The sequence below is a fragment of the Mercenaria mercenaria genome, chromosome 15 (genome assembly GCF_021730395.1).
Source record: "Mercenaria mercenaria strain notata chromosome 15, MADL_Memer_1, whole genome shotgun sequence".
Lineage (NCBI taxonomy): Eukaryota > Metazoa > Mollusca > Bivalvia > Venerida > Veneridae > Mercenaria > Mercenaria mercenaria.
Window position 1 is genome coordinate 49,078,961 of NC_069375.1, and position 27,763 is coordinate 49,106,723.

Below are 27,763 nucleotides of genomic sequence, written 5' to 3' on the forward strand. Positions count from 1 at the left end.
GTCTAGCAGCCCCTACAAGGGGTTAAATGTCCCAGCTGAACAAAGTTGGCTGCGGGCCTAATAAAGATGCTACAAATCAAGTTTGATTAGAATACATGAAAAAAAATCAATTAAAGGACTTTTTTATTTATTATTTTTATTTATTTCTAAAATAGGCCAACTGATCCCGCTTTAACAAATGCATATTCGCTATTCATGAATCTTTGGACAATGACGTCACACCTATAAAAAAGTGAAGGTCAAGCAAAACATTTAATTGTAATTATTTCAATATTTCTGTTTCATAAGCAAAGTTTGACCGTAGTCATATCACATAGATAAACTGTATGCAGCTTACCTTCATTTCAGTGTAATGAGATTCAGTCATTATATAGCATATATATAATAAAACAGATTTCAACTGAGTTCAATATTTGCATACCATACTAAAGAAAGATATTCATATATAATAAATCAGTTTAATAATTTATAACAAATATATCAAAGCAAACAAGTACTCATTTTAATATGCAATCTGAATAAGTCACAAAAGCAAGAAACCTTTTCATATACAGACGACAATTGTAACAAGGAAAATCTTTTAAAAAGCACTTCTCTACATAAAAGACTCTTATCACACCCTTATTCATGTGATACGCAGACCGTATTCAACTCTTTCTTTAATTTGATATATGCTGGTATTTGAACAGGTTTTTATCATATTTATTAAACTTACTTATCATTTTGAGATATATCAATATTCTTGCTAAATATACTGAGCCAAAGTTAGCTTTAAAACTGTGAACAGCGTCGTTTAGGATAAACGCTTTGTCTACATTTCACTCAGCGTTGCACAATCAACAGAGTGAAAGAAATGGACACTCTCGTCCAGTCAGGCAGAGTGTTGCATAAATCTTTCATTTTGATAAATTATCTATAATGCGTTATCAAGTAGTTTGATTTGCTAACTGAAGTCACGTGGCATAGGTAACGAAAACGAATTTAGACGGCGTCGCCGAAAAATATTACTGTAGGTAGTATAAGGTAGATATGTAACAAACTATTTAGGATGGATATACAGTGACGAGATATGAAAACACAACAAACATATGCTTGAATATATTTTGTACTACAAAAAGTATCACCTTGAAATGTTCAACGCACACATCTCAATACTCTATATCCATTGTGTTCAAATTTCATCAGCACAACAGACCGCAAAACTGACATGACACAATGGGTATAAAGTATCGAGATGTGTATGTGTTAAACATTTCAAGGTGATGCTTTTTGTAGTACAAAATATATTCAAGCATATGTTTGTTGCGTGTTCATATCTCGTCAGTATATTTTCACACGCGGTGCTTTAGTAAATAAACTACGTAAAACACAAAAAAGTATAATCAAAACCTTAAACTGCATTCTCGAACTCAAGCACGATTGATTTGTAGCATGTAAAGTAATAATTCATGCAACTTATAGAGGATTTATCCACGGCGCAAAGCGCCGGGGATGAAAATCCCCGAGACGGTAACGTCCGTATGTAGATATTCGTCTTTGTTGTCTGCATATACTGAGACAATTTTTTCGATGTTTTCCGGTTCCGGTTTATATACACACCGCAGACTGGTTGTCTGCATGAACATCCGAGCACCCCGAATCAGTCATAGAAACTCGTAAACCGCGCTAACATGATTATTTTACTTCTTTTTCGTAACGAAAACTGTACATGCAACTGAAAAACACCTTTAAAACAGTAAGGAAGTGTAAAGGCCGTCAAGTTTCTGCGTGGAGTGCAAACAAACAAAAAAAAATCCTAAAAGCTAGTGCGAGAACGCTGAATGACGTCACCGTCACGGCTTCCGTAAATTTTGCAAAGTATGATATTCGCTGTAAGAGGTATGATGACACTAAATGTGAACTACAGTTTAGAGCAAAGTTTCACTTTCTTTAGCGTTGAATATTTCTTTCTAAGCGGATATAAAAAGATAAATCCCCAATGCTAGGTGGTGCCTTAATCAAGATAATGAACCCGTAATGACAATCGCCAATTTCCGTTCGTTTACGTATTCTCCGTATGTGATTTCGGCATACTTCGGTTATTATGAACTTTTTGACGAAGGATGCCGGAGGTTGCCGAAATCGAATACAGACTATACATTATCGTACGGAAATTACCAACTGTCATTAATGACAGTTTAAGACAAGCTGAAAGTGAACAACAACAACAACAACAAAGCAAAACAAGACAAATATACACAGGTATTTTCTGTACCTGGACCAATATATGTGCCCCAGACTATGATTAAAACAACTCCAACCTCTTTCTTCCGTTATTACATATCACGTATGAATTTTCTCTAATAAGCATATAGGATATTTCTGAAACAAAGAAGGAACTAAAAGGCCGACATAAAAACACAATAGATAGACAAGTAAATCAAACAAGAAACTCCTCAGCTTAAGATCTTTTTGAAACAATATTTAGTGTACTCTTGTAACAAAACAAAGTGTGCACAGCTGCCCCCACCCCTGTAGACATGTTAAAGAACAAATCATATCATGCTCAGTACATTTTGAGGCACTGAATTGTTTCAAATTATATTTCGTAGTCCCAGGAAAACAAAATAATTCAAGAAGAATTTTGATGCTATGCATTAAAGTCGTCGGGAATAACTTGATTTAGACTCTTAGAAGTCTTTTGTTATCCTCAACATCCACTTACATGTATAATACTTTTAGGATTATGTTTTTCGTTTCTGTTAGGTTTAACGTTGCATCGTCACAATTAAAGGTCATATAGCCACTTTCCAGCTTTAATAGTGGAGAAAGAACTCAGGTGTCCCTCCGCGCATTATTTCCTCACCAATTGACAGGTCAAATAAATTGTAAAATAACATAAGCTAAATCCGCATTCGCCTAACGCAGAAACAATGAATAGATTCTGTAAGAAGGAATGTAACCCATCAAGGTAATAGCAGACTTGGTTTTATTGAAACTGTTCATGAGAGGTTATAAAAAGTGCAAAACCCTCACGCCACCGAACATTAGTTTATGCTTCATCAAAAGAAGCCATGCTTTCAGTTGCTTAAACAATATAATTTGCGCACACTACATGTTTAGGACAATTCTATGTATATCAAATAAAGACAAACTATCTCTCTCTCTCTCTCTCCCTCTCTCTCTCTCTCTCTCTCTCTCTCTCTCTCTCTCTCTCTCTCTCTCTATACAAACTGCAGCAAAAAAAGATTCAAATAAGATACGTCTATATAACTCGCCTTGTGTCACTTTTTACGTGTAAGGATAATGGCTTTGTCTTTTTGTCGCACAAGCTTGAACAGAATTAGATGTAATATGAAATATAAAATACCAGCCTTTTCCGTCAGTAGTGAGAACTTTTCCAATGAATATAAGTATACATCTTGTGTACTTACTATTAGACATTTACGAATTAAGTCTACGTGGACTGTGAACACCTAAGACGATCGATTTTTCAAGGGGACCGTCTCAACATGATAATTTTAATTTATGTGTGGTAGGAAAACATTCCAATAATGATGGTAAGGTCAGGCTTATTATGTTACCGCACAGGATAAGATTTGGATTTGCCTGTCCGTCTGACTGTTCGCCATAGAGTTGTTTTGTTATGCATATCGCAAAAAGTATTTGATCTAGCGTCATAACACTTTCCCGAAAGGCTCTTCAATATTATAAGTTGCGCATCTGCGACAAAGTTGAAAAGATGAGCTTATCTGTTCGCAGTGTATCCGTATTCCATCGTCGTCGTCGTCCGAAATGAAAATAAATCTTAACTGGGTTAGCTGGGATCAAAATGTAGGACAGCAGGTAAAACATTGTGAAAACTGTAAAAAACGTAATATCTTGCGTCCTCATTCCTTTGTTGCTATTATACGCCCGAAGGAACGTATTTTGGTGTTCGTCTGACCGTCTGTCTGTCTGTGTGTCCGTCTTAGGGGTCAAAGGTCATATAACTTTGTTTCGAGTGCGATGCGTAACTCTTAAACTGCTTGAAGGATTTAAAAAAAACTTGGCACAAATGTTCACCACATTGAGACGACGTGCAGAGCACATAGCTCGCTTCAAGGTAAAGGTCACACTTAGAGGTTAAAGGTCACATGACTTTGTTTTGTGTTTATGTTGCTTTGCATTGCGGTGCTCTTGTTTTTATTTGGCAGATTCTTTTTTTTGTTCACTTACAATATTTTTTATTGAATTACTTCCCTTTTATGTTACTAGAGATAGGTTATTTTGTGACTTTTTTATTATTAGCCGTAGGTAAAAACCAAGACCACTTTTCTTTGGTACAACATGGATGGTACCTGCAAAGTTAAGGTGTATTTTGACACATCTGTATCTGTTAATAATTTTAGTGGACTAAGAGTTTTTCGGGTAATTTCTTCCCTTTGTTGTCATTTTCCTTAGGACTTCAACAGTAAAGTTCTTTAAATTTTGCTCCCATCCTTTGATATTTGACTTTATCGAAACATTTGGGGGCCTCCGTGGCTGAGTGGTTAAGTGCTGACTTCAAATCACTTGCCCCTCATCGATGTGGGTTCGAGCCTCACTCGGGGCGTTGAATTTTTCATGTGAGGAAGCCATCCAGCTGGCTTACGGAAGGTCGGTGGTTCTACCTAGGTGCCCGCTCGTGATGAAATAATGCACGGAGGGGCACCTGGGGTCTTCCTCCACCATTAAAGCTTAAAAGTCGCCATATGACCTATCATGTGTCGGTGCGACGTTAAATCAAAAATATATATATATATATATAAAACTTTTACCAAAATTTCTAAGTTAAAAAGGGACATAACTCTGTCAAAATTCAAATCACAGTTATGAGGATTGTTTTTCCTGGTGAAGACTTCGATAGTAAATAACTATTTTAAGTTTAAAGTCAATAGCTTTGGTAGTAACAGAGACATTTGACTTTATCAAAAACTTTATCCAAAAATTCTAATTTAAAAGGGGGGCATTATTCTGTCAAAATTCAAATCAGACTTATAGTGATTGTTTCTCCCGGTGTAGACTTTGATAGTAAATAAGTATTTTAAGTATCAGGTCAATAGCTTTGGAAGTAACAGATATATTTGACTTTATTAAGAACATTAACCAAAAATTCTAAGTTAAAAAGGGGCATAATTCTGTCAAAATTCAAATCAGAGTTATAGGGATTATTTCTCCTGGTGTAGACGTTTATAGTAAATAAGTAATTTAAGTTTCAAGTCAATAGTTTTGATAGTAACAGAGATATTTGACTTTATCAAAATTTTTAACCAAAAATTCTAAGTTAAAAAGGGGCACAATTCTATCGAAATTCAAATCAGAGTAACACAGATTATTTTTCCTGGTGTAGACTTCGATAGTAAATAATTATTTTAAGTTTCAAGTCAATAGCTTTGACAGTAACAGAGATATTTGACTTTATAATTAAATTTAACAGAAAATTCTTAATTAAAAAGCGGCATAATTTTGTAAAAAGTCAAATCAGAGTTATGGGGATTGTTCTTCCTTGTGTAGACTTCGATAGTAAATAACTGTTTTAAGTTTCAAGTCAATAGCTTTGATAGTAACAGAGATATTTGACTTTATCAAAAACTTTAACCCAAAATTCTAAGTTAAAAGGGTCATAATTCTATCAAAATTCAATCAGAGTTACGGGGATTATTTTTCCTGGTGTAGACTTCGATAGTAAATAACTATTATAAGTTTCAAGTCAATAGCTTTGGTAGTAACAGAGATATTTGACTTTATCAAAAACTATAACCAAAAATGCTAATTATTAAAAAGGGGCATAATTCTGTAAAGAATCAACCAGAGTTATGGGGATTGTTCTTCCTTGTGTAGACTTTGATAGTAAATAAGTATTTTAAGTTTCAAGTCAATAGCTTTGACAGTAACAGAGATATTTGACTTTATCAAAAATTTTAACCAACGGAGACGCCGACGCCGACGCCGGAGCGAGTGCAATAGCTCTACTTTTTCTTCGAAAAGTCGAGCTAAAAACAGGCACATCCAAATTTTATACCACCTACCGCATAGTGATGATATAATAACTCAAACCCTATTGCCGTTATAAACTCTTTTTCATATCGCGCATAATATAATTAAATTATGTTGAGACTGTCCCCAGGAAAAATCTATCGCCTTAGGTGTCCGCAGTCCACGTAGACTTAATCCGTAAATGTCTATTTAGTTGTAAACTCTTTTAAAGATAATACACTCAACAAAATTCCTAATTGGTCAGTTTATATTGTATTACTATTTTGTTAATAATGCATGTATTCACACGAAATTTCACATACCAACATTTGAATAGGTACTGCAGCTAATCATTGTTTTATTTTTGACGACTCACAGCCAAAGTAACCCCATTAGGCGTTTTGACTAACATTACATATTTGTTAGTGCAGGGCATGTGCACCAACATGCACGTGTTCGTTTAAACTTTTGGCATTACTGACGAAAGTCCTACTAGAAAAACACATAATTATCATGGTGAAATTGACACAAAAGCAACGCGATCGAGCTGTCGGAATGTTGCTAGCCGGGACACATTTACGACACGTGTGTAATTATTTTTGCAGTTTAAAAAGAATTTTGATATAATTTGTTTGTAGCTGTTACTTTGATGTTTTTTTTTTTTTTTCATTTTTAACCTTATTTCCGTTTACAAGAACCTTCAGTCTTTGGTTATCTGCCATCCGCGCACTTTTGGCAAAATTTAACCCACGGACAATTCTTAGAAGTAACCGATTTTGAGTTTAGTTGTAAAATTCCGACAGCCCGGGCGCGTTGCTCTTGTGTTAATTTCACAATGATATGTGTTTTTCTAGTAGGACTGACGTCAGTAATGCTTTCCGAGTATTTACTATCATCAATGTTTCTAGTAGATAAAATAAATGTGCCAAACAGAACAAAAACAACACGAAAAACTAGGTAATGTTCATGAGCTGTCATCGAATTATAAATCGATGTACAAAACGATGTCCTACAAAAATATTTCAATTATGTTTTTTTTTTCTTTACAGAATAAATGACATTAAGACCATCTCCTCATATTTCTGCAAATACAATGCCAGAATTGGGCGAACCTGCATGCTATCGCTTTGTGTAGTAAACCCGCACTAATTCATGATATCTTCGTGCTTAAATTCAAACCAAATTTAACAAAAAACAACAAACAAAGTACCAAAAAGAAAAAGATAGTAACATTCGGAATGTTTATAAATGAATACATGCAGTTAAAATCAAGCCGGTTTCATTCAACCGTATTGTTCCATGATGATTAAATGTACCAACAGAAGCATACTAGCAAAATTGAGTTTATACACACACACTGTAAAGAGTTTGTTCTCTAATATACCATAGATTACAGAAGCGGCGTGACATGTTTGGTGCAGCAGTACATTTTGTGGCAGGGTTCAGCAGTATGATTCACCATTGTGACCCTGAAACAGATTAAACTTGACAGCAGAAATATGTTAAAAAACAACAAAGTTACTGTAATGGGAAGGGTGGGAGGGATTTTTTGTAAACGATCTGTCCTCTACGGATTTCCGATAAAGAATGTACTTGTCACTGCACTAACAATGTACGTTAGAAATGCATAAACCTCAATACACCTCGGGTGAAACCAGTACATGCATATTGTACATATAATTAAAGTCCATAAATAATAATGACCGAGAATAATGTACAGGAACTAACGTACTGCATTTTTGCGCATGTACATGCAAACAAGAAAAAAACGCTCGACCACACCCATGTTTTACCTGTGAGTGTTTGTCAGCTCACTATGTCTGTTAATTTTATTATTTTTTTATAACTAAAATTCACTTCAGACTGATTCAGTCAGTGATTGAATAAAACCAAATAACCCATATCTTGCTGATTGTGCGACGAACACGTGTCTCCATTACTTTCCAGAGGACATGTTCAAATGCCGTATAAACAGAAAGTTCAGCAATCAAAATTATAAGCGCAGACATCTAAAGAAAATATATAATGTATACTCATCTCAATTGCGAATTCTCAAAACAGTAGCGTTGCAGTTTTCCGTCGTAATCTTCTTTAAATTTTTGTAAACGATCTGTCCTCTACGGATTTCCGATAAAGAATGTACTTGTCACTGCACTAAATTCACGGCCTGTAAACACTGGCTCGTCCTCTTTGAGGAGATGAGTTGAAAAAAGAGCCAATGATACTTCCGAGGCGGCGCTAATGACCGGAACTTTATGCAGAATGTAAACAAAGAAGAAGAGTGAGTTGATTGTTTCCTTTCTCAGATAAATGTAAGGCCCTGTTTCAAAAAATAGCCAATGTAGTTCCACTCAGAAATGATTATACTTTTTATATATGCAGGCCATTTTGCAAGGTAATTGCATTCCTTGACGTGAGAACTTTTGAAAGTTGGAAAATGGGGCAAGTTCGAACTAAAAGTGGAAATTTACCCATATATTTCGCCCTAATTTACACAAATAAGAGTAAACATACATTGTACCAATTTTTCCCATAATGGTATGTTAAATCTGAAATATCTATGTGTTTTAACAGCGGGTTTTACCTCTCTATGCTCAATTTTGGCTAAGAGGAACAGCCAAAGCCTTGGAGGAGGCGCAAAAGTCCAGAGTCCTTTTCCTGGGTGATTAACACTCGTATAAAGCGTTTTTGTTCTCGCAATGTAATATCTATTTCGTTTTAATGTTTGTAATTGGATGCTTGAAATTGTATTATACTACCCAAATGCACATACTCTACCTAAAATAACAAGAGTTGTCCGTAAGACAGCGCACTCGACTTTTCTCAGTGCTTGACTCTGAATTAGAGCTTTGCCAGTAAAAACTTTATAAAACTTCAACCAAAAAAAATCTAAATTAAAAAAAGTGGCATGACTCTGTCAAAATTCAAATCAGAGTTATGGGGATTGTTTCTCCTGGTGTAGACTTTGACTATTTTAAGTTTCAAGTCTTTGGTTTGATAGTAACAGAGATATTTGACTTTAAAAAAAAAAAATAACCAACGGCGGCCGGCGCTGACGCCGATGCGAGTGCAATAGCTCTACTTTTTCTTCGAAAAATCGAGCTAAAAATATATGTGTATGTATCAATGCAACGGCTACTCAGTTTAATGTTAAATGGTCAATTTTATTTTAAATGTTTGAAAGGAATCGCAAAGAAAAGATTCTCAATTCTGTATGATATTATTACTTTTGTTCGAAAAAGAACGACGTAACATACAAATATAAAAGCAGTGAAAATAAAACACAGCAAAATACATCAAATTTAGACGAACAATTTAGAAATGTAACCACGAGCTTCCCGAATAAAAAGAAGCGCAAGAGAACGGCTGTCACCAGCATTAAAGTGATTACATTCAGATGTCCTTTGCATAAAGAATGTAAAGTATGTTCGCTTGTAGAATACACACCAGGACCGGAAATGGTAATACCTCTTGCGGAAATGATGGCGATTTATTCTGCAAGGCCATTAATCAGCTTAGTATGTGTGTAAACAAGTGAATGAAGTATTGCCATGCAATACAAAGTCCCCTACTCGAAGGCACCTAATTTTTTCTACTGCAGTATAACATAATGAACTGATATCTGTCAATGATGTATAAACAATATTGTACTACATATACAATATGTTATAACATTATAACAACACACTTGGATTAAAATGTGCATATATAAAAACCCACAGTTGTTTTCATATTGAATTTTTTGGGCTGATTATAAAAATGTTATCATGTAAGTTATTTATAGTAACAACAAAGGGAAATTAAGAAATTAATCTTTAAAAAAAAAAAAAAAAAAAAAAATAATAATAATATAAGTCCACAAGAAACTCTTTACCAGGTAGAGATAGGTCAAAATAGACCTAAAAATTGGATGTAACATGCATGCTGTACCGGAAAAAAGTGGTCTCGATTTTTCTCTACCGCCAGTAATAAAAAAGTTACAATAAAATCTATTTATAGTAAAACAAAGGGACGTAATTCTAAAAACAAGGGTGCCTCATGGTGGTGAACATTTGGTCCAAGTTACATCAAAATCCCTCCATGCATGAAGAAGGAATGTTCCGTACAAAGGCATTCTTAAATTTGACCTTTGACCTCTAAATATGACCTTGACCTTAGAGCTAGGGACCTGGTTCTTGCGCATGACATGTTGTCTCATCCAGGGGTATATTTGTGCCAACTGATATCTAAATCCTGCTTTGCATGACAAAGTTATAGACTGGACAGGAAAAAAATCCTCTTGACCTTTGATCTCAAAGTGTGACCTTGACCTTTAAGCTAGGGTACTGGGTTTGCGCATGACACGTCGTCTCATCATGGGAAACATTTGTGCCAAGTAATATTAAAATCCCTTCATGGATGGCAGAGTTATGGACAGGACAGGAAAAAAACTCTGTTGACCCTTGACCCCCAATTGTGACCTTGACCTTTGAGCTAGGGGTCCGGGATTTGCGCATGACACGTCGTCTCATCATGGGGAACACTTGTGCTAAGTGATATTAAAATCCCTTAATGAATGTCAGAGTTATGGACCGGACACGAAACAGACCCTGTTCATGCTATGTTAACATTTGACTGCTAAGTGTGACCTTGACCTTTGAGCTAGGGGTCTGAAAGTTGTGCATGACACATCGTCTTATTATGAGGTACATTTGTGCCAAGTAATATTAAAATCCCTTCATAGATGGGAGAGTTATGGACCGGACAGGAAAAAAGCCTTGTTTACCTTTGACCTCCAATTGTGACCTTGACCTTTAAGCTAGGGGTCCAGGTTTTGCGCATGACACGTCGTCTCCTCATGGGAAACATTTGTGCCAAGTAATATTAAAATCTCTTCATGGATGGGAGAGTTATGGACCGGACAGGAAAAAAAGCCCTGTTGACCTTTGACCTCCAATTGTGACCTTGACCTTTGAGCTAGTGGTCCGGAATTTGCGCATGACACATCATCTCATCATGGGGAATATTTGTGCCAAGTAATACTAAAATCCCTTCAAGGATGGGAGAGTTGTGGACCGGACAGGAAAAAAGCCCTGTTGACCTTTGACCTCCTATTGTGACCTTGACCTTTGAGCTAGGGGTCCGGGTTTTGCGCATGACACGTCGTCTCATCATGGGGAACATTTGTGCCAAGTAATATTAAAATCCCTTCATGGATGACAGAGTTATGGACCGGACACGAAATTGCGGACGGACGGAATGACGGAAAGACGGAATGACGGAAAAGAGCATTCCTATAGTCCCCAAAACTGGTTTTCAACCAGTAGGGGACTAACTAAGCAAAACAGTTGTGTAATTTGAAATTTGGTTTTATTCTTGCTACTAAGTAAAATGTTTGATTAAACTTTGAAGCGCTATTTCTGGGTGCATACATGGCGCTAAATACAACGTCCCCATGACGTAAACATAATATCGTTTAGACGATTTAAGCATTGCTAGTCATGTTAGAATGTACACTTTATTTATAAAACTCCCTCGATATTTTTGCAAATATTTTTTTTTATCTTTTCATTATATTTATGTCTTTTCTAATTCATTTAGAAACAAATGTTTTTAAGAGTTTATTTGAAAGCATAATTAAAATCGAGTAGGCAGTGATACTATATAATGTAAACATAAGAAATGACTTTTTTTCGGTATTCCGCAGAATAGGATCGGCAAATTAATGAATCGCGCTAGCTGGAAATTAAGTATCAACATAAATGTTTCCTTACAAAAGTTGTTGAAGTAAAATTAGAAAACTGTATTTATAATTCTGTAACTGTAAGCTCAGTAACGGTCAATACCCATTCTTACTACGTAGCATTAATTAAAAACAAAGTCTGACAGCAAATATTGCCTCAACAGATGGCACCCTATTTACAAACTCCCAGTACTAAATAATAACTTAATATGACTTAGACTGCCTAACGACTGATAAACGGACAAGGATAAGACAAAACCTATATGATACATGCGGTTCGACCGGGGAATAAATATCTAACGTTTTCAATTTCATTGTTATCGTTAAAACATCTGGGAGAAGTATTTTGAGTGTTAGCATTTTCATATAATTTTCATATGTAATCGAATTAGGCAATTTACAAGTAAACAAAAATATTTATTTAGCATTTGTAAGTACCTAGTGAAGCACATATTGCAACTGCATTTCAAGACTACCACAAAGTTAACACTAACAATTAAAAATTCCAAAATGCGTTGGACACGAAAACCGTTGTGCATTAGGAAATATCCCTTTCATAGAAAATATCATAATTATACAAGTTATAACCCCATGATAGCCCATCATTAGACAAGTGCAAAAGAAAAGAGAAGTGCAAATATCTCAGAATACATTCTAAGGAAATGAATAGGATGTTGTAACATAGAATGTTGTTACAACATCATCCATCAGATGTTTGTCACAATCCAAGGGAATCATGATAAAGCTCTGGTATGTGAGAATTGATGATACATTAAAAAAATCTCAATTTCAAAGTGCTTTGGCTCCCGCTCCGGTTCTTAGTGCCTCCTCTGCGGCGGTGGCTCCTCCACATGGTGATAAATGCACATGTACGGGATCAACACGCTAGTACACCACAAACGTCATGCAGTAGTAACATATGCTTTTCAGCAAGATTGATGCAGTGACTATAAAATCTTAAATTTGTGTAAATTAGGGCGAAATATATGAGAAAATGCCTACCTTTGGTTTGGACTTGCTCTATTTTCCAACTTGCAAAAGCTCTCACGTCAAGGAATGCATTTACCTTGCAAAATGGCCTCCATATATAAAAAGTATAATCATTTCTGAGTGGAACTACATTGGCTATTTTTTGAAACAGGGCCTTACATTCATCTGAGAAAGGAAACTATCAACTCACCCTTCTTCTTTGTTTACATTCTGCATAAAGTTCCGGTCATTAGCGCCGCCTCGGAAGTATCATTGGCTCTTTTTTCAACTCATCTCCTCAAAGAGGACGAGCCAGTGTTTACAGGCCGTGAAATTTGCTCATGAAAATCCCGTAGGATTAAAACTTGTCAGACTAGTATTTGAACTGATACGACTATAAATACAAATACAGGTGCGGATTAGCAGTGAGGCGTTATGTTAGACAAGACGATACCCACCAAAATTAAAACAATTTATTTCATAAGAGAACATAAATTTACTTATTTAATTTCTTCTGCATTCTACACGGATCTAGTACTCGATGCATCTTGGAGATTTGTTATATGCACAGTTATTATGCAAGTTTTATATGAAGTTCCACGTGTTTCTCCATTAATCTTAACATACCCAGAAATCTAAGCCATTTTGCTGGCTTATTGGCGAAATTGTCTCCCCTGATAACAGCTGTTAGCCGTTATCGGTCAATTTACGCCTATTAAAATATAGAAGGGAAAAAACTTTAACACATCAAATGACATCAAAAGCATTATCTGACAATATTTATTAAGTTATTGAAGTAATCTGCAATATTTACATTTTCTTTCAATATAATTTTTAATAAAATAAAATATGATCTTCTTGCTTCCCTAAGCGTTTGAAATAAGTAACTAATTTTGATTCCGAGTCCCATTGATTTCTGTAGGAAATGACATATTTTAAGCTTTTCATGGTCTTTGTAAATGATATATTCTCATATTTATACTCGTCTCACAACATTTGTTAAGTTATTGAAGTAAACTAGAAAAGTTAATCTTTCTTTCAATGAGTTTATTTATAAGTTATTTTTATGTCTTCTTGCTTCCCTGACTGATTTTACTAATTTGGAAATTTTTACCCGTCATGGTAAACGTGTACTAATGACACTGTAAACTGGTATTCAACTCTGAATTAGATAGGTGTGTAGATGTAATTCCGTGTTTAATGTCATTACTTTGTCAAATTAAATATAAGAAATAATGTTATTTTAAATTACATGTTTAAATAAAGATATCCCATTTTTTAATTCATTTAATATTAATTTTCACTACTAGAAGTATTTATTATTTTAGAGTTAAGCTTGAATATTGTACATATAAATAAAATACTTGGACAATGAAATTGATATTCACATTAAAACATACATCTGCAGTTTACTCTTTCTAACATACTTCATTTAAAAGTAATGGGCAAATATGTAAACATATTATTCGGCTGCAATTATTTACATGATAATCCCCAAACAAGCATCACTATCATATTGTCATACAAGATTACTCAAATAACGTGTTTAACAATAAGTTAACTGACTGCTGACAGATTTCTGTATATTATGATAATAAACTGGATTAGCCATTTAGTGTCTGTTTGTCTGACATGCCCCGCGGCCAGGGACAATTATTACATCTCTTGTCTTAACACTTTTAAGTTAAAATCTAAATTATGGATATGAAGTTATAAATTCTGAAAAAAAAAAAATACCGTTCAAAACCAAATTCACATTATTGTAAATTTAAAATGCTTTTATAGACCACAGATCCGTAATATTCAAATGCTTTTTAAATTAAAAAGACACTTTTTTTCAAGGAAACTCGAGATACATACATATTCTACCCTAAAAAATATTGAACAAATTGAAGGGACTGGTCTCCAGATCATCCGACAACAAGAGTTTTGTTTAGATATCTTGAAATAAATGCTATATTTCTTAAGAAGGCTTAATTACTGACAAATACTATATGTAAATATGTATTTTAGGGCACTGACCTGCTGATTCGGCTAAAAATAATCTTTCTCTCGAATTGAAGTTTGTTCATCTTATCTGGAAAGACTGATACGTATTAGACCTTCCTGATCTTATGAACATTAGAATAGGAGTTTTTGTTTCTAATATATTTTAAAAAAAATCAAATACAGAAAAAAGATGACCACATCGGCAATTAAGACATTTTCCCGTCTTCGTAACAAAAAGCGCTATAACGGGATGAGAGTATTATGACTACAAAATATAGATATTTATAATCCAGTCAGTTAACCATGAGTAAAGCGTTACAAACCTTTTTTTCTATTTTCACCTTAAAAAGTATTTAAAATACGCTGAGTAATAGGCACTACATGCTTCCCGACAATTTTTTAACAAATACCAGATTATCATTCAAAATCCCCAATTTGAAGAAATTACAATGTAATGTATATCAGATAATAAACTGTACGTCCATCTAACTCTGTTTTTATCAAATTAAATAACAAGTGCTATTTTAAATTACATGTTTGAAAATATTTTAGTTTTAAAAATTATATTTTTTATTCATTGATTTTAAAGTTATTATTCATATATATATTTGCCCTTAAATTATATAATCAAAATATTAAATACATATCTAAAATTTACGCTGAATAATCGGAATAACCTTCCTCCCAGTTCTCAATTTTGAAACAAAAACCCGATTATCATTCAAAATAATTAATTTGATGAAATTACAATGTTATGTATACTGCAAATAGCCTCGGGCAAGTTATAAACACCACTTGTTTAAAAAGTTTAATTCCATGTCGTTACGATACCCCTAATTAACAAAACCAGCGTAAAGTCAAGGTTATCAAGATAAGAGAGATTAACAAAAATCGATACTCGCGTTAAAATGGTATAAAGGGAAACAATCAAATTTAGACAATTTGGCTTAATAATCAAGGGACAATACTCTTCAAAATACGGTCTCATTTCTGGACATGGTCTATTATAGCACTCGTCATTGTCTGTTCTTCCCAGAAACAATTTTTTTTATTATTTTAGATATGTGAATAATGCTGGGTACTAATGGTCATTTTAATAGGAAGAAGTATCTTACTATCTGAGAATATAAGATATGCTTCGCAAAAATTAGAATTTATTTAGATATAAATATGGCTGTTTGAATTACTTCCCTTGGATAAGCAAAATACACATAAAACTTTGAGCCTTGTTGATATTAAATAAGACTGGATTACAGAAATTCTTGTTGTTTTTTGTTGTTTAGATGTTATTTTGTTGTACTTAATAAGCTATTAAGTACTTCATCTTCTATAAAATATGAATTACACAAATATTCATTATATGTAAAATATGCACCAAATATGCTTGAAACTTACAGAAGAGAAGTTGATATGAAATGACACCCTATCCCAGAAATGTTTTCTTCCCTTATAAGCTACTTAGTGCTTTATCGTCATATACATGTTCATTAATATATGCATAAATAAAACTTTTGATCCAGTCTGATATTTTGCTGTCTTGCCTGTGTTTGTGGCATAAAGGTACATGGGATCAATGTGAGAAAATAGAAGGTCTGTTGTATGCTATTTACGAAGTGAAATACCATGCTGTACGCTTACTGCCAGTACAACAATATGTGCGTTCGAATATACAGACTCCATTATGTGCTATAGGGTTAAAAAGAGGTACTTAAAGTTGGTAGTGTGTTAGACATTAGACGTTAGAGGATGGAGGGGGGGGGGGGGGGGCAAAATGTAATTTACTAGGTTTGTAGAGTCTTTATGTATTGACAAAAGTGGTTGAACTTGGGCGCATTTTCTACCATTCTAGATGTTCTAAAATTATATACATTTGTATATTCATTTAAATACATTAGATAAACCTAAATTTCCTGCACGGATTTTTTATGGCCATGTATGATAACCATTTCTTTACTTTTTATCCCTTTGAAATGCAGGGGTAAAGAGTAGCTAAATGCATAGATTAATAATTATGAAGTTGGAATTTCTCCTGAAGAAGCGCTAATATTAAGTCCATCACAGTACTTGCGAAAGTTTTCAAAGGCAGTTTTATCCGTTGTTTGTTCTTCTCGTAATAACCCGGCCTTATAGAGGTTGATCATGTCACCAATTAACAGTATCGATTCAGATGTAGATATGACTGTAGTAATTACTTCCCTTGCATGACTATCTTTACATCTACAATGACACCGTAGATTACAGAATTTCTTATTTATTTATTTTTTGATAGTAGATGTACTTTTTGTTTTGTTAAATCAGCCGTTAAATATTTCATTTTCTATAAAAATATGTTTTACACAAATGTTTATTGAAATATGCTGAAAAGGGAAATGTTATTATTTTTTTTATATTAAAAGTCTACCTCAGAATTGTTTTTGATTCCTGAAACGAAAAAAAAACAAAAAAAAAAAACAACAAAAAACAAACAAACAAACAAACACCAATCATTCAAACAACTGCTGATGCAACAATGCAAATCTAATCAAATAATGTACGCAGGAAATCATAAATATGTACATGATACAGACTTTTGCTTTAGTATCTTCAGATTTCACACAACAGACATTGTTCAAATTGGTAGAAAAACATGTACATGACACAATTTTCTGATATATAATCCAGCCACTGCGGTCCCACATTCTGCCTTTTCTAGGTAAGAGAGCACAGTTCAATTTATTGAAGTCACATCAACTCTCACCATTACACACTTTCTGCATTTTCATATCCCCTTTAACGTTTTGAAATGTTAACAGGCTTCATTCGCCGATAGAAACTGAATTTTTATGAACAAATCACTTAAAGTGTTTTAATTGCCTTTTTTGACTTTGAATTCCCTTATTGTTTTTGCAATTTTGATACTGGCATCGGTTGTAATTGCACGTATTGTTTATGATAGTTTATTGTTTTTTTCATAAATAGTGTTTCTGGGGAACTGACAAATGATTACTGCTATAGTTTTTGGATGCTGCTGCCACCAGTGTCAAAAAGAATACTCAGTTTGAGAAATCTTGGCAGTTCTTAAGGCATACAGACACTAAATAGCCTGAGCACCTATGAAAAAATGGTAGTCGCATAATGGCGGATTCAAATAGTTCTCAGTTTGTTTTGCTGTAAGAAGGATTTTTCCTTGAAATCATTGCTATATATCGGTTGAAATCATATTGCATGCCTATACTTGACATACTGATAGCATTTGCATGTTGAAAAAGACTCCAAACTGATTTAACATGTGAAATTTATTCATACACCCCTACCCTAAATTGTGATTGTCATTTCACTGTAAAAATTACGGTGTGTCCGTTTGACCAGAAATATTTTTCTTGCATCAAACATGACCCCTACTTTTCTTTGGATATTTTTACAGTATAAATGTTGCTCTACAAGAAAATGTAAGTTAAAGAAATTTAAAATGGGTCTAGGTGTGTATTGCAGCATTGTGAAAACTTGTCATTTTATATAGAATATAAAGTGGTGGCTATTTAGTGTGTTATAACCTATAAGAATTGTCACCCGGTAGAAATACTAAAATTTTCTGTCGTCTGAAAATAAAAAAAATTGTAAACATGGCACATCAACCCAGACAATTGATTTTGAAAGAATTAAGCAAAAATAAATGATAATTCTATACCGGTGGGGGGGGGGGGGGGGGGAGGGTGTCGGAAATGGCTTGGTTGTACGACAGTAAATAAAAATCCTAGCTATGGAAAAAAAACACAAAACTGCCTGGAGAAACTGTCAGAAAACAATATTATGTGCACAGACTTGTGTGTCAGGTCACTAGAAATATTCTAAAAATACCCGAAGGCCTACACGTGTCGCATATATGCCACTTTTCTGTGTGTGCGAACCCGGAACATTTGAGCATTGAACCCCAGTTCATAAATAATGAAAGGCAGAAATGTAGGGACCAATGCTCAGGCCATAAGTTTTAGGGAGTTTTCTTTCAAGGACTGTATTCTATGGTATACAGTAGTTTACTATTTTTGTATAATATTTTTGATAAATATAGCACTATTATATACACAACTTATACAAGGCTTATTTACATTTGTGCGGTTAATATAACTTGTTATATGTGTGCAGTGCCGGCTCAGCTGGCCACAAGGCAGCACAATAATTTTACAGATAACCATTTTTATTTCATCATAATATCACACTCTATGCGTAAGAAGGATCTTTTAGGTGTGGGTTGCTAGAAAAGTCAGGCTTGGGGTCAGTGAGACCCTTTGAATAGTGTAAAACTGTATGTAATTTGTACCTATACTGGCGTGATGCAAAACGACTGCGTCTTGCTCGCGATATGTACCTAGTAGTTTTACGCAACTTGTCGTAGTACTCTGTTCTTAAAAGGTGTCTGATAACAGAAGAGCCATGTGACAGTTTTACACCATTTACCCTAGCTTTAAGGATAACAGTGTCAGCAAGCCAATGATTTAGTCTTAGAATCTGGCCATGGATACGGCCATGGCAGTTGCGGAGAAATGTAACATTTTTGAGCAAGCATGCATTATAGGATCTGTTCACTGCTTCACATTTCTGTGTAGATGTTAAAAATTTAGTTTTTTTCTATGCTTTCTGGACCAAGGAGAATTTCAATATATTTCCTGAGTTAAGTCTCATCATCATCAATCATTTTAAGCCTGACATTGTCTGGCATATAGTGTTTTGCTTTTCTGTAGTTGCCAGAACAAACCAAGCTGTATTTAGAACATGAGGTACCACAGTAACCTTTGAAACATAGTACTATTGCTGAAATTATATTAGGCATTTGTGTTTTATTACTTTCAAATTGCTTTTGTACTTCTTATGTGCACTTGATAGCTCTGAAACACACCTAGATTTAATAGATAGAGCAAATCTGTTTTTTAGATTAGACTTCTGTTTACCACGGAACATTTTGTCACTAAATGGTGCCCGGTTAATTTGCCTTTTTAGAGAATTTGCTAGGTGCCTCACATCTTTCAAGTGCACAGTTTTAGTTCCTTGACCTTTGTCTACACCAGAATGACCTTTAGAATCTCCATCACCTGTGTGTAGTGAAATCTGAAGACCTTTAGTAATATCCTTAGATACAATTTCATTCCATTTGGCTTCATCACCAATGGATTGAGCCTCATCTAAATTTGCTGTACAGTGGCCTGGGTGATTGGGGCACTTTACATTTTTATACCCTTGATTTCTTAACTTAGAAGCAGCTGTACATGCTTTAACACCAACAAATGCACCAATAATTGACTTTCTATGTGTATTATTTTCACAAATAGTTGTTGCGACAATGGTGCCAGCTTGAAAGGGCGTACTTTCGGAGTTAAACAAGGGGTTATTGTAGCAGGAGTCCCCTTCGGTTAAGACTTCTGAGCAATTTGAATTACCACATTTTGCATTTTCCTGTTTAAGTGACTGTCTTACTTCATGCATATTCTGTTTGTTAAGGGTTTCAATGTTTTCACCAACTTTATTTGACAATCTTTGCATACCAGTAACACAGGGTGGAATTATCTCAGCATGGGCCAGTAATCTAGCTGCACCTGTATTACCTATTGGGGTTGTCATTACACCTAACTGGAAGCCAACATTGATTTTAGCAGCTTTTCTACCCCTTCCTTGTTTTTCAACCTCATCATAAAGCTTATAATATTTACTAATATAGCTACATTTTGAGCATTTAAGTCGCTCTTCCCAAGCTAATCCCCATTTACGAGAAGATTCAGCATCAAAATTCAGATTGCCATCACATATGTTTTCACCAGTGCAATTTTAAACATTTCCTGTAGCAGCTTAGGACAGTACAGTTTGTGAGTTAACAGATCAGGGTGAGCCTCATTGTTTCCTGGTGTACTGTACTCATCCGCCAACTTAGGACAGCTGTTTAGTGATCGCAGAGGTGCGACACCCGTTTCAGAGCCATTTACATCATTTAGTGTAAGTAAACCTTCGTTATCATTAACCCTTGAATCAAAAGTCTCTTTTGTAAGTCTAACATACTTTTTTGCAGTAACACTTGTCTGATTAAGTAAAGAAATGTTAGTTTTACCTTCATGATTTACCCCCTTTTTAAATCCGACAAGTCTGTTATGACTTTTACGGGAAAACTTCCGTGGCATCTCACTTGAAGAGCGGCTTGTTTCTTAACAAAATGATTATTTACACTAAACCTGTTTTTTCTATTTTATTTTCTAAATTATATGTGCTAGTAACAAAGCATGCAGAAACTTAACTAACATTTCAGGAGGATTCCTGTGTCTGACAGTACTAAACCTGAGGAATTTTGAGCAGAGACCAGGTGTGCAGTATCAACACCTTTTTAGTTACATTTTGACATGAATAGTTGGAGAGAACTTGAATACCATGACCATGAGATATGACTTAGCTATAGAATGCAAAAATATGCAGTATTGTTGCATTTGTGATGAAAAGAAAGACAATTTTCCCATTTTTTACTGAAAAATAAGCTTTTTTTTTAACAAAAAAAAAAAAAAAAAAAAAAAAAAAAAATCACTAAACACTAATTTTGTTCTGTATTTTATCACTGTTGCATAATTATAAGTTTTTTTCAGTGTAGTTGTCTATTCCGCACTTGCTGGTGGTATATATGATGTAATATTTTACGTTTTTTTAAGAAACAGCGTTTAATGACTATATGTGATTCGGCCAAATTTAACGGCTTAAACCGCAGTCTTTGGACAAAATGATGGCTGCACATAAATAGTGATTTTGAGAAAACTACTGGTTTGTTTGGGCTGAAACTTGTTTTATAAGCTGAATATAGATGAAACTTCACATAGAGAGCAAAAAAAAAAAAATGAAAAGAAAAATTTCATATTTCCTTATAGACCATCCTAACAACACAACCAAAAATAGTTCCAGGCTTTCCAGGGAAACAATTATCTACACAACGTGCAGAATATGCAATGCTACAATATATGCCTTAATGTCATTTTTAATGTAAATTCGGCGACTAAAATCAATACAAACTAAAGTCAACGTTTTAATTAAACAACCGAGTGTATGAATACAAATATGCAAATTTATGGTCACGTGAATAAACGATGACTTCATGTCACCTGAAGGTTATAACACACTAAATAGCCACCACTATATATTCTATATAAAATGACAAGTTTTCACAATGCTGCAATACACACCTAGACCCATTTTAAATTTCTTTAGCTTACATTTTCTTGTAGATCAACATTAATACTGTAAAAATATCCAAAGAAAAGTAGGGGTCATGTTTGATGCAAGAAAAATATTTCTGGTCAAACGGACACACCGTAATTTTTACACTGAAATGACAATCACAATTTAGGGTAGGGGTGTATGAATAAATTTCACATGTTAAATCAGTTTGGAGTCTTTTTTCAACATGCAAATGCTACCAGTATGTCAAGTATAGGCATGCAATATGATTTCAACCAATATATAGCAATGATTTCAAGGAAAATCCTTCTTACAGCAAAAAAAACTGAGAACTATTTGAATCCGCCATTATGCGACTACCATTTTTTCATAGGTGCTCAGACTATTTAGTGTCTGTATGCCTGAACTGGAGCGATGATATTGATTAGCTATTGCTATCGTACTGCCCTAGAGGTCACGTAGCTCATAACGTAGAAAAGGTAGAAACCTAGCCTGGGAATCCAGGCTGACAATTTAAACATGTTTCCTAAACGCAATGTCACATTTATAACTCCCGAAACATAAGGCTATATTTGATAAAGAACGATGATTTCTGCTAGCAATAATCCACGGCTAAAAATAGAAACGGAATTTCAATGGAAAAGTTTCCGAACATTTCCGGTCCACAGACGATACTAGTTTGTACCTCCCATAGCTTTTCCAGCAAGTTGTAACACTTTTCAGATATGTCAGAATAAACTTAAATGTTAGGTTGTTAGCATGAATTGGAGAAAGAGCTTATTTTATTTAGGAAGTGTCTAGGGGTACGGATCCGTACCTCTAGAATATGATTCTAGAGGTACGGATCCGTACCTCTAGACAAGCCTGTTAGGTGTTTTCTAGGGGTACGGACTTCCGTTTTTCTAGAGATTAAGGGTTATTTACATTTCAAATTTTGTTGAAAATGAAATAACAAAAAACATTTCACCAGAATTCACCTTAAACTTGGATCTAAATGGTTTACAGATAACAACATTCATCCGATTTGTTACATTTTCTTTCGGAACGTAAATAACCGAGGAACACCAAATAAATCACGAAGTTTCGAACTGGCAGAAAAAAAGATATAAAGATGAAACAAAATAATTTTAAGTATGTTGGGGAAAAAACTATTTTAATTGATAATTAGCCCTTAGTGTATTTATGTTTTTCACACATTTGGTAGCCGTTACGAGATACATGGGACGTTTTCACAAACAGTTTCTTTTACTTAATGTCGCTTAATTGATTATTAAACAATCAGTTCCGTGCCGATTATCATTATACAACAATGTACCTTGTTAAATAACAAAATAAATTGGTGCATATTATTATGCCTAATATATTAATTTATTTATTTATTTGCTGAATTTCAAATAGAACTCATTTAAGGGATAGATTCATTCATTAATCTAGCTGTTATCAACAGTTTATTTGACAACAAACTAATTCCTATCGGCACAAAACAGTGTATTCATTTGGAGTTCCTCGGCTATTTAGGTTTTGAAAGAGAAGGTTAACAATCGGATGAACGCTGGTATCTGTAAACCAATTAGATCCAAGTTTTAAGTGAAGACTGGTTAAGACTTAGTTGTTATTTCATCTTCAACAAAATTTAAGATATAAATAACCCTAAATCTCTAGAAAAAGTACATCCGTACCCCTAGAAAACCCCTAACAGGCTTGTCTAGAGGTACGGATCCGTACCCCTAGACACTTCCTTTTATTTATTTATAGTAAAACATCGTCGATGTAATTTATGTTGTAGTTTTCGTCACAAATAATCAAAAAGGATCAAAACTATTCGTTAAAGACTGAATCAGTGTGTATGTAAACAATGACTGGCAGGGAAAAAGTATTAATTTTGAAACCAAAGCCGAATATTTTGCAAAGAAAAAAATGTTCTTCTGGTTTACATTAACAATTCCTCAGATGTCGCTTTCTTTGTAATATTTGACACATTGTTTAGCAGCCACCATCAGCTCTTTGAGCGCTTTGATTGCTACACGTTCCTATGTCAGGGGTGCAGTTGCGAAGCAGGAAGATTTTGTTCGCAGTCTCTATTGTTATCTGTAGATGGCGTTTAGTTAGTTGTTCAATTACAAAAGCTAAACTTCGAATAGCTGTTTCACGTTCACCTTGCAGTCATATAGTGTATGCAACATAGTACACAATGTATGCTATCGATTTGCAACCTCACTGAGCACGTACACGCTGAACATATTTTTCAGGCATGCCAATCTGACTAAAGTACTTGATCTTCTAAACGAAGATCTGAGAACGACCTATTCACATTCATCTTCTGTATATTTTGGATTTCCATTATTGCTATTTTTATGTTATCCAGTCAGACGACTTGTTCGATTGTCAAAGGATAAGAAAAATATGCGGTTATTCCAGGACTCGAACCCGGGACCCCTCGCTTACAAAGCAAGTGGCCTACCGACTGAGCTAATCGGCTATCTGATACATTACGACATAAGAATTGTAAATATCAAAAGTCAATGCTACATGTAGATTTGCAAGATGTTGTAAGCTAGGCTCTGATTGGCTAGCGAAAGAGCCGTCAGAACGAGGCAATGAATAGGTCGTTTTCAGATCCTATGCGTAGCGTAATAGGAGATGTACTTTAGTCAGATTGCAGGCATGCCTGCTTTAGTCATTGGTGCCTTGTTTCGAGTGCATCACAGGCAGAAGTAAAGCAGCGTTAAAACATCCAGTATCTTGGCCTCTTTCAGTATTCAATGTTATCTCATTATGTGCACTTCACCTTGACCGAAACACAAGTCATATTCCATACCAGTCAATGATATATCCGGTGATACTGGTGTGTAGAAAATGTCTGAAATACCGTACCAAGTTTATGAATCTTTGCTATGATGTTCTCATTATTACAATCGATATGTTTTTATTATTACATTTTCATTAAACGATGTGGGTTCGAGCCTCACTCGGGGCGTTGCATCCTTCATGTGAGGAAGCCACATAGCTGGCTTGCGGAAAATCGGTGGTTCTACCCAGATGTCCGCTCTTGATGAAATAATGCATAGAAGGACACCTGGGGTCTTCCTCCACCATCAGAGCTGAAAAATCGCCACACACAAAAGGCAACAACAGTAAAAAAAAAACACATTTTCATTATAAGTGTTATTCTATTTCTCAGGCATTAACTTAAAAGACAGCATGATGATTTTGTCCGGTATACAGAGGTATTAGAGTCATTATGCGCAGGCTTATACGAAGTTCAGAGCAAGCACCAATCTCAAGTCCTTTACAGCACCCGCGAAACTTTTTAAAAGCAGTCCTCATTCGTTGTCTGTTCTTCTCATAAACAACTTGGCATGTTAGGGTTATCTATCATCTTAGATTATGTGTGATATCTGCATGTGTAGTTCGAAAAAAAACATTTTGGTATTAATGGTTATTTTAATTTCAAAGGTTTTTACTACCATAACCAATGCTTAAATGTCACCAGTCAGCAGTATAAATTCATATGTAGATATGGCTATATGAACTACTTCCCTTGCATTAGGAAAATTTATCTTACAAGTGCAAATAAAATCACTTTGAATTACAGAATTTCTAATTTATTTATCTTTTGTTAGTTCTAATTTATTTATCTTTTGTTAGTACATGTATACTATGTTTATTTTGGCTAAAGAAGTTATAACATACTTCATCTTCTATAAAAGTTTGCTTTACACCAAAGTTTATTAGTGCTTAAAGTAATATTAGTGCATTATATAAAAGGGTGCAAATTTGTGATAATTATCAATTGGCTTTTATCAAAATCACAATGATAGATTTACATGTCTGAGTAACAGCTGCAAAAATAACCGCAAATTTTATGCGTGAGTTTTCTTGACACTAAGCACTGTAAAAAGTAATTGGTTGGGTCCATTTTCTACCCTTTTATGTGTGCTTCAGACTTCGTTTATGCATTAGAAAATGTATGGAATACCTGAATTTTCTGCAAGGATGTTTCTTGAAAGTCATGCGTGAAAGTCATTCCTGTACTTTTATTCCTTTGAAAAGGAGGGGTACCGCTTATATTCCCTTATATTGCTAACAAGGGGGCGTGGTGTGTGTGTGTGTGTGTGTGTGTGTGTGTGTGTGTGTGTGTGTGTAGTGGGGGTGGGGGGAGGGGTCATCCTTAAACTAAATGTATTTCTATTGTTTGTGTAGTGTCATATTATAGGTAAAATTTAAAAAAATGCAATAATTGTAACTTCTATTTACTATGGTGTTTTTTGTGTGTTGGGTGCATGCGTTCTTTGCTAAAAAACTGTTAGAAAACTTGACTAATACACGCTTGAAGTTAATTTTCATTTGCTCAATATGCATAGTGTCCATTTGCCGAACTGCACGTTTAATTAAGGTGAGAAATGCGCTATTGGAATCAAAAATAATAATCTTACATAAAATAACGTGCTAGAGAAATATCTATACATGAACAGTATAATTGAAACTTACGACCTTTTACCGTAAAAATGAAACATGTCTCTCTTCTCTGTTCATGCGGTTTAAAACTGGCTGTTTGTGTTTTTTACTATTACAACTATCTTGAAAGACTGTTTCATATGTATACAAACTATTATAAAAATATCACAAAAGTAATTAAAAATCATGAAGAATCTTGGCGTTGCTGCTCGTTAGGGCTGTTAATAGTTTGTATAAAATGAAAATGTTTGGGGTTAGAGATCCTCTGTGCTGCTTAGCCCCAGTTCAATAATTCTTTGCGAAGTTAAATTTTGTTGGTTTTAAAAATGTTTATAAATACATAAATCCTTCTGTCGTTGCAAAATTTGAGTAGATCTAATAAAAATCAACAATGATTCGACAGGTAAAAGGAATAATTAGTATTTTTAAGAATTGTTTGATATTTTTACCGAAAACTATAACAGGATCTTTTGTACATGGAGCTATTTTTTGATGTAAATAACTAAATCTACAACAAGACTGTCAAGAGCAATTTGTTGCATAAAAAGTATATAATACTTATAACTAGTAAAAGCCGAACCTCCAGCCTAGCTGTCATTGTCTGGCATCATTTCCGTGACCAAACCAGCAGGATTTTTAAGTGATTATGACCAGATGATGACCAGACGTAGACTTTTATTATTTTTTAAATGTGTAGGAGCCGAGGAACATATAAATATAAGGGTGCCTGGCTGTTCAGCTTAACAGGCAACAATACAACACATAAACCACTACTTACAGCAGATGTATTTCTAGGCTGGAGCAGATCGATGCAGGAAAATACTATAATACGTCTGGACAATATGGATGCTGGAACTCGACTGGCGCTGGTTGGCTGGAATTTCCGCGTGCTGCTTCAGTGACGTCACATCTGCAGGTCGGCGACCCCTTCCATCGCTGATCAAAGGCCACTATTCACTACACTCCTCCCTTTCTTATAAACCAGATCCCCGGGGTAGAATATTAGTGACTCCCCGGGGGTAGGGCTGACGTCAGGGACGAACCCTGGCTTATAAGTCTGGTCCAGTGGAGCACTGTGGCCTGCTAACCTAAGTGAAGGCAAGAGCCTAGCTAACCAAAAATTCAAGCCAAGTTTGGCCTCTAGGCGAGAATGTATGAACTGCCTCATTAAGAGTAAACCCAAGGGGTATCCATTGCCCTGGTGGAAAGAGAAGGGTCTAAATTAAGTAACCAGCGTCCCAAAGAAAAGATGGGTAGAAATCAATTGAAACAACGGGGACAACTCTGTAATGAATCTTTAACAATCAAACGGTGTTAGGTTTCTAGAAAAGTCAAAATTCCTGCTTTTTTCAAGTGTTTGGCCTAGCCTGCATACGAGAATAAGATAAGCAACCCCCAGAAGTGTAATGATTTCTGGAACAACGTAAGTGAAATGGGCGAGATAATAATTAAATAACTGAAAGGTAGGGC